The sequence below is a fragment of the Elephas maximus genome, chromosome 4 (assembly GCF_024166365.1).
Source record: "Elephas maximus indicus isolate mEleMax1 chromosome 4, mEleMax1 primary haplotype, whole genome shotgun sequence".
Classification (NCBI taxonomy): domain Eukaryota; kingdom Metazoa; phylum Chordata; class Mammalia; order Proboscidea; family Elephantidae; genus Elephas; species Elephas maximus.
This window is the reverse complement of record NC_064822.1, coordinates 5,348,067-5,356,788: the sequence shown is the minus strand read 5'-3', so window position 1 is coordinate 5,356,788 and position 8,722 is coordinate 5,348,067. Positions and strand designations below refer to the sequence as shown.

General features: G+C 38.2%; 1 pseudogene; it reads right to left on the bottom strand.

Annotated features, from left to right (window-relative positions):
* Positions 1 to 453: 453 nt before the first annotated feature.
* LOC126074816 (olfactory receptor 14A16-like) lies at positions 454 to 1,391 on the bottom strand (annotated as a pseudogene).
* Positions 1,392 to 8,722: the final 7,331 nt, after the last annotated feature.

Below are 8,722 nucleotides of genomic sequence, written 5' to 3'. Positions count from 1 at the left end.
CTTCTGATTAGCAGATATAGCTCTTAACCACTGCACCACATGGTTAAGTCCTCAACAACTAATTGAAAGGCCGAATGTTTAAAGTCACCCAGAGGCCTCCAAAGAAAGGCCAGAGATCAGGTTCTGAAAGGCCACAGCCTTGAAAACTCTATGGACCCAGTTGTACTCTCCACACATGGAGTCATCAAGAGTCAGAACTAACTGGAAAATAATTGTTTTTTTGTTTGTTTTTCAACTAACATGATAAATACAAGGTTAGCATGTATCTGCCCAATTATAAATGGAACTACTGGTTTTTCCACTCCATCTACTGATAGACAGTGCCCATTAATAGCAATTTAAAGAGTTTTCATGGTAATTCTTACTTTAAATATCCAACATTATTTTCAGACTATGCAACCAAATTGTTCAGACGATTCTGCCAGTAATTGAAAGATCATGATATATGTGACATTAACCCTCCGAGTTTGAAGGGCAATGCCTACTCTTTAACAGTTTCTTTAATGCCATCTTCATACCCTTATTTCTCAGACTGTAGATGACGGGATTCATGGTGGGTGGCACCATAGTATAGAATACTGACACCAGCAAATCCAAGGGTGATGGAGATTCGGGTAAGGGTCGTAAATAGGCAAAAACACCAGAAAAGAGAAAGAGAGTCACAACAGTGAGGTGAGGCAAGCATGTGGAGAAAGCTCTAGACCTGCCTTCTCTGGATGGGATTCTCAGAATAGTGGAGAAGATGTGAATGTAAGAGATATCAATAAACACAAAACAGCCAAAATCTAACACCAGGCTGAGCCCAATGACTACTAATTCCACAGTATTATAAGAACAGGCGAGGGAGAGCAGTTGTGGAACATCACAGAACTGATGAACTTCAGGAGACCCACACACAGGTATGGAGAAGGTAGAAGCCGTGTGCAGAATTGCATTGAGAACTCCACTGACCCATGAGGAAGCTGCCATCTGCACACAGGCTCCATGGCTCATGAGGACTTCATACCTCAGTGGGTGGCAGATGGCAACGTAGCGGTCATAGGACATCACTGTGAGTAGAGATACTTCTGTAGTGGCTGAGAGGATGAAGAAAAATACCTGTGAAACACAACCAAGGAATGAGATGATGTTGAGATGAGCCAGAGAGTTTGCGATGGATTTGGGAACAGTGATGGAAATGAGGCAGAGATCCAGAAAGGACAAGTTCTTCAGGAAGAAATACATAGGGATGTGGAGCCAATGATCCTTGCTTGTGAGGGTGATGATGAGAACATTCCCAGTACAGCTGCCAGGTATATCAGCAAAAACAACACAGCATGTAAGATCTGGATCTCCTGAACATCAGAAAACCCCGTTAGGAAGAACATGGGCACAGAGGTGAAGTTGTTCATTTCTCTGGGTGTTTAATCAATGACTCTAAAAAAATAAAATGAACAACTTGTAATTTAGTCAAGGGAGTTTACTCTTCTACTTTCTCAGGTTCACTTTCTCCCAATCACATGTGCAGGTATTCCATGCCATAGAAGAGTAACACCACCAAGTCTTCAGGAGGTAATTTAACACAAATAATTGCATTAAATGTATAACTGAAAATGGTTATCAATCAAGTCCAAATCATCCACTGTGTCATTTTATGTTGATTAAGGCCCATATTCCACATCTGACTCAAATAGAATTTCATATGCCTTATATTGAAATATGTAGTGGGAAAAGACACAAATTTTGGACCCTGAGTACAAATTTCAGATTAGTTGTTTACAAGCTTTGTAATCATGGGTACATTTATGAGTATCATTTTATTCAACCTACAGAGTGAGCTTATCATTGGGTAATTATTTTAATTCAATTAAATAATGCATATACAAATTATCACCACAATTATTGATTGGATAAGAAGACACTTAACCAATACCATTTCCTCTACTCATTCCCTCTCCCTTCTTTGTGCCAGTGTCAGGAAAAATTGTGAAAACTTCTGAAATAGGGAAAACACTGAGTTTCCTGTCTAGGACAGTGGATTATCTTTGTATTTTATTGTCTTTGAGCTATCCTACAATTGGGAAAGTTGTATAAAACTGTTAATAATGCAAATTATTGTCCTTAGAAATACAAATTAGTTTTGTTTTAGTGGAGAGTAATTGATATTTTCTCTGTAGATAGACCTGTTTTGCATCTACTTGTTATTTTTTTCAACCTTGCTTGTTTGACCTTTTATACATGAAATTTTCATTTTGATGCTGAATCAGTTGAATATCTAATTCTCTCAATCATTAATGAATTAAGTAAAATATTTGGCAAGTACTTGTTTTATATATGTATGTCAATTATATTTTATGTTCTTTAAAAAAAGTTGTCTTTATGATCTGAGATAGCAACCACTGACACTTAGAGTCAAACCTTATGAAAGGATTTGAGATATCTTAGATCGAAACATTTGGGCAATTTATTAGGGACATGGACAACAGAAAACTACCCTCTATTCTCTATCATTTTATGTTTTATCAAAACCTGTCCCCAAATTTACTGATCACTTCAAAGTAGAACTGAAGTATTTGAATTGTGCAGAAAAATTACTCAAATTCATTTGACATGTCTTAGAAGTGTTTGTCTTCTAGGCCGATTCCACAATATTGCTGCTGCTGGCTTCTGTGAGCTTGTTCAGTGAATCAGGTGTTTTCAGCCAAATCTCCTGCTTAATTACCCAGGACAATAGAATTTCTTGGAGTCATTTATTAACTCTCGTTATTCATTGCTGCTTGGTCAGTTTTCCTTTTCACCTTGCTATTCTCCTAGCACATTCTTCCCAGCTGTCCTTAGCTCTCACCACTCTTCCCATTCTCTCCTTCCTCAGTGGGTTACTCCATCATCTCCGAGGCTACGAATAGTAAAGATTTACTTTGTTTCTCCACCAATATACACTCTTTTTCTCTTATTTTTATCTTCCTTTCCACTTGTCTTAGAAGAGCTGTTCCTTCCTTTATACGTTCATAGTGCTGTGCTGTACAATGGAATCTACACTAATGTCTTAGTATAACTGTTTAATTGATACATTCATAAGTGACATTCAGGGGAGGTAACCTGTGCAGAATCCCACTATGAGGCCATGCCAAGTATATCCATAATTTTGCCCAGTATTTTGGATTCTTAATCTAATCTATTCAATGAATGCACGTTTGCTTTTCTCAAACCATACAACTGATGGGGCCCTGGTGGTGCAGAGATTAAGCGTTTGGCTGATAACCACAAGGTAGACAGTATGAATCTACCAGCCACTCCTTGGAAACCCTATGGAGCAGTTCCACTCTGTCCTATAGGGTCACTATGAGTAGGAACTGACTTAATGGCAAACAGTTTATTTGTTTGTTTTTAATACCATTGATACGGAAGTTAAGCCTTTTGTCTTGATCATGATATAATTTATCCACCCGAGGGTTTGCTATCTCACTTTTTCCTTTCCCTCCTGCATTTTGAATACCATTATGCAAATAAATACTTAAAAGCTCAGCAAAAATGTTGATGTTATTTGTAAGGGGCACTATGAGTTAGAATCGCCTCGACAACAACAGGTTTGGTTTTGGTTTTAGAACCTATAGAAGCAGTAGTCAAGGAATCAAACGACAAATTGCATTAGGCAAATTTGCAGAAAAAGATCTCTTTAAAGTGTTAAAAAAAAAAAAAAAAGGAAAAAAAGATGTCACTTTGAGGACTAAGGTGAGCCTGACCCAAGCCATGGCATTTTTCAGTCGCCTCATATGCATACAACAGCTGGACAAGGAATAAGGAAGACCTAAGAAGAACTGATGCATTTGAATCATGGTGTTGGTGAGGAATACTGAATATATCATGATCTGCCAGAAGAATGAACAAATCCTTGTTGGAAGAAGTACAGCCAGCATGTCCTTAGAAGCAAGGATGGCGAGACTTCATCTCATGTACTTTGGACATGTTATCAGGAGGAACGAGTCCCTAGAGAAGGACATCATGTTTGGTAAAGTAGAGGGTCAGCAAAAAAGTAGAAATCTCAGCAAGATGAATTAACACAGTGGCTGCAATAATGGGCTCAAGTGTAACAATTCTGAGGGTGTTGCAGGACTGTGCAGTGTTTCATTCTGTTGTACATAGGGTGGTTATGAGTCAGAACCAACTTGATGGCACCTAACAACAACAATAACAACAATTTCTTCTATGGAAGAAATACTGGAAGTAGGTATTCTACTAGGTAGCATTATACACTGTCACAAAATAACAAATGCAGAGCAATGAAGTGTGTGATGTGGAATATATTAAGTCTTTTGAAAATAAGTGGCATCTAACCCTTCAAAGTCAATTCTGCATAACGTTGTTCCCCCAAAATAATTTCTCCCACCATATACTTCATACTTCCTGAAAACTGTTTCATATCTGTTACCTCCTTCTAATTCACCTGTTTCCTCCATAAACCCACTGATAACTTATGTCGTAAAAGCAGTCAAGCAGCCAACAAACAAAAAACAAAATGAAGTCTGTAAATGACCTTCTGTTTTCCAAAATCAATGTGATCCCTTCATACATTCATTTTGTCTATGCACTTACCTCAGGATTTACAACAAATAACTTTATACTTCTTACCAAGATTGTCTCTTCTCAGCATCCAGTTCCCTAGACCAGTGACCCCGGCTCCACAAGAGCAGCATCACTTAGGAACTTGTTATAAAGGCAAATTTTCTTGACTCAATGCACCCTAGACATGCTGAATCAGAAACTGTGGGATGGGGTCCAGTGAGATGTGCTTTAATTGTATTGAGTAATTAAAACATTAATTCAAATTAGTATTTTTTAGATAAGATGAAACAAAATAAAGATAAAAGATGAGTACGAATGATTTTGATGTTCCCTAGAGTTTGAGAGCCGTGCCTTAAGCGTATTTGGATCGCATCTAGCCATTAATAAAATGTCTTTGTGTTTTTCACTGCCCAATTTTCATGTTGCTTTTCTCTTAAAACTAGGTCCCCCCTCCAGAAAAAAAAAGTCTTTTACTTTTCTTTGGCTCTGTCTCTAAAGTCTCCTTTGGCTGTATCATCACTCAGCCAAAATTAGTTCTCAGCAACAATCTCTACTTGTCTTTGGAGATCCAGTTGTTTGTCTCAAAATTATAATTGTCAAAGAGGAAAATTAGAAACAGACATCTTCCTTTGATTTTACAATTTTTTCCTACCCAGAAAACCAAATATTAACCATAAAAATTCCTGACCCCAAATTAATCTTGCCGGGTGCTTCTGTCATCCCCATTTTTTTTTTTCCTGTTCAAAGCCAGTTTTATTTAATTTAAATTTCAAAAGGTGTAATGGTTGCAGGTGTGTGGAGGGACAGAGACCACCTTGTGACCTGATATCAGTTGATTGCAGTAAAAGGGGGGAGGGCAACTTACAATCTATCATGTTAGGGTTAGACAATGGTTCATCTTCTATTTGTCTCCCTCCTCTTCTACTTATAAGCTTCATTGTAACTAGCCTACGCCTCACCATTTGCTTTTTTTTTTTTTTCGGAATCACAGTGGTTTTCTTATATGCATATAGAATAACTACTCAGAATAAACCTTATGTTTCAATTTTGTTAAGTTTTGATTATTTTTAACAATGCTCTGAATTTACATTTTAATTGCTTAACAAGTAATACATGCTTTCCTAAAGAAAAATTATAATAAACATGTAAGATGCTGTCTGTTGGGACAAATGAGGGTGTACAATATATGCTTCAGGAGAGATGAGGTAATTAAGGTATATTTCATATAAAAAATATGGGATATAAAATAATTAACACTTGAAAAATGGGAAATATTTGGGAACGAAAAAGTGGAGAGAATATCTTTTAATCCAGGCAACATGGTGTGAACAAAGCAGAACCTCGGCAGCCTGAAGGGTGTGTAGGTAGAACACTCTGTAGAACAAGGGTCCCTAAATTGGTCTAGGGTAAGAGAGAGAGGAGAGTTGAGGGGATGGATAATAGGTTCATATCTAAAAACAGAATAATAAAGGTAGAATTTTCTAGAAGGTAACTGCTCCTCATATTTAGTAACCTTTGCAAGGAAGACATTTTTAAGGTAGAGAGACAAGTCAGGGTAGTATCCTGATAGCATAGGTATGAGTTATTAAAAGATGGCCTGGAATAAGTAGTCACAATAAGATTGAAAGGGAAAGAAAAGACACAAAATAATTTAAACAAGATAAAGGGAATGAATGAAAAGTTTCAACATGTTATCGATTGAATGCAAGTGAAATGAAGGTTAAAATAAAATTTTAGATATAGAGGTGTGGCTGTAAATTTTTCCATCTTGGCTACAAAATTGGGAGGGAGGGAGAATATGCTGCTCTGTGCTGGCCTTGCTTCCCTGCCCCTTTCCCACAGTGAAACACTTTGTCCTAGCCTACCTGTGCCCTGTTCCCCAGCCTAACAGCAAACCCTTCTGCTTATTAGAGCACAAGAGGTGACAGCAAGACAGCACTGAGCAACAATCTATTTATTGGTGCCACAACCATACTCTCACTGGCAGCCAAATGCAGGAGGTGGTCTTGTTGCACGAGAGTGTTCTTACCTCAGGGAAGATGGACAACCCATTTTACTTCTTATTTTTCTTTAATTATGAAATAAAACAATCTAACAAGGAAAAATCTCCACTGGTTTTAAGAACGTTCTTGCCTCACTCATCGGCTGTCAGCTCCCTGCAGCCCACTTGCCTGTGGAAGATCTCTCGCCGTGGGGAACTGCCCCTTGCGTTTGTCTGCCAATGCAAGGTGAGGGGGTGACACCAATAAGTAGATTGTTGTTCCATGCTATCTTGTGGTCATATCTTTTTTTTTGATCATGAATTCCCTGGAACTCAACACAGACCCCAATCTGTATATTTTGAAACAATGGCAAAATACTTAACTGTCTTTGACCCAATTCAAGGAAGAGTTTACTAGTATACAGATTCAGATAAATCAGCTAGAGCAAATCATTATCAGAATAAAATTAAAGATTCTTATATTTTGAGAAGCCTCTTAAAATTTCTCTAGGCCCACAAATAATTTTGCATGTGAACAGTCCCCTTCCTGCTTTTTAAATAACCCAGAGTCTAGGTACCAGGGTCATGGTGAGGATGTGTCTTATAGTTGACTAGGATCCCACTCCCCAACTCTAATTCTTCAAAGTATAGCAGCCGATTGTTTTGTTTTCTTAAGAATAAGGGGATCTGAGGAAGCCCCTTATTTTTATTTTGGAATGCTGATAGAAGTCAGGGATGATTCACAGTTTGAGAAACACACTATTGGGAAACTGAGATCCTGACCACTCACCCTGCAATATTTAATCTCTCCATGCAGTGTTTAATATAACTTACATCTGTGCTCAAAGCAACCCATTACATGCCCGTTACACTGAAGGCTTGGACCTGTAAAGCGTTTAAGGGATTAGCCCCACTTCACACAATGGTGGAGCTGGAATTTGAACACAAGTGGCCTCACTCCAAACCCCTGGCTTCTAGTTGCTGTGCTAGAATGTTTGACACTACGTTGTGGACTCAGACACACTCGGCTGTATCCCAGTTTGTCGTCATAAAACAGCTTTTGCAAAAATGACTCTTTAACCTTTCTCTTCAGCACGGTGCTTCTCTTTATTTAAAATAAACCTCATATCTTAATTCTTCCTATTGCTGAAAGGTGACTGAGTTTATTTCAACTCATAGCAAACACATGTGACAGAGTAGAACTCTCCCTGAGGATTTTTTAGGCTGTAATGGTTTTGGGAACAGATTGCCAGGTCTTTCTTCCACGGAGCCACTAGGTGGGTTCGAACCACCAATCTTTCCATTAGTAGCCCAGGGCTTAACCACTGGGCACAGGATACACAAAAGTTCAACAGCTGGTAAAGGGCTAGTTTTGTGGGGTCCCCTCCTATCTCTTCTCATGAACTTCCAGGGGATGACACTAACGGCTAATATTCAACACATTCTTACTTTGTCCACCTACTCATATCATTTTGGAGCCTCACAGCTGACCTGTTATCCACACTTTAAAAATGAGAAAATGTATACAAAAGTGAAGACATTTGATTAGGGTTGAAAAAGGGATGTAGAAGGAAGAAACAGACAAGGACTGTCTGACCTTACCCAGGTTCCTCCAGTCAAAGTACATGATCTTATATACAGTCTTACCTGGGCAGAGTAGACTAAACCATGGATTTCTGGCCTATGCCTCCTCCTTATTTTAATGACTTCTCCTTGAGTTAAGAACATACCCTGGGAATAGAACCAAATTAACCACCACACTGTCCTCAGAAGGAAAGGGGTGTTACAGGAGTTAACTCATTTATCCCCAGAGCTGCAAGGAAATCTCAAAAGACACAGATTATTCTAGCTTTTTACCTGGGACCAGCATTCCTTAACATTGTGATAATAAAAAGTATAACACCTCATTCTTTCGATGTGAATATATTTGTCAGTAAACCTGAGCAAGCTTTAAAAGTGCACTAGCTGTTAGTCTTAATTTTTACGTGAGACATCTTTTCATATGTTTTTCTATTTATATTGATTTTATTGCTTTCTTTAAACTTCCTGTGTGTTAGGAAATTTAGGTCCTGTCACTGCCATACTTCTTAGGTGTGGAAAAGTTAGGTTTTTTATTTTATCTGTGCTGATATTTTGCCCACAGGTTTCATTTAATCGAGTCAAATATGCTAGCCCTTTTCTTTAATGCTCTGGCTTTGG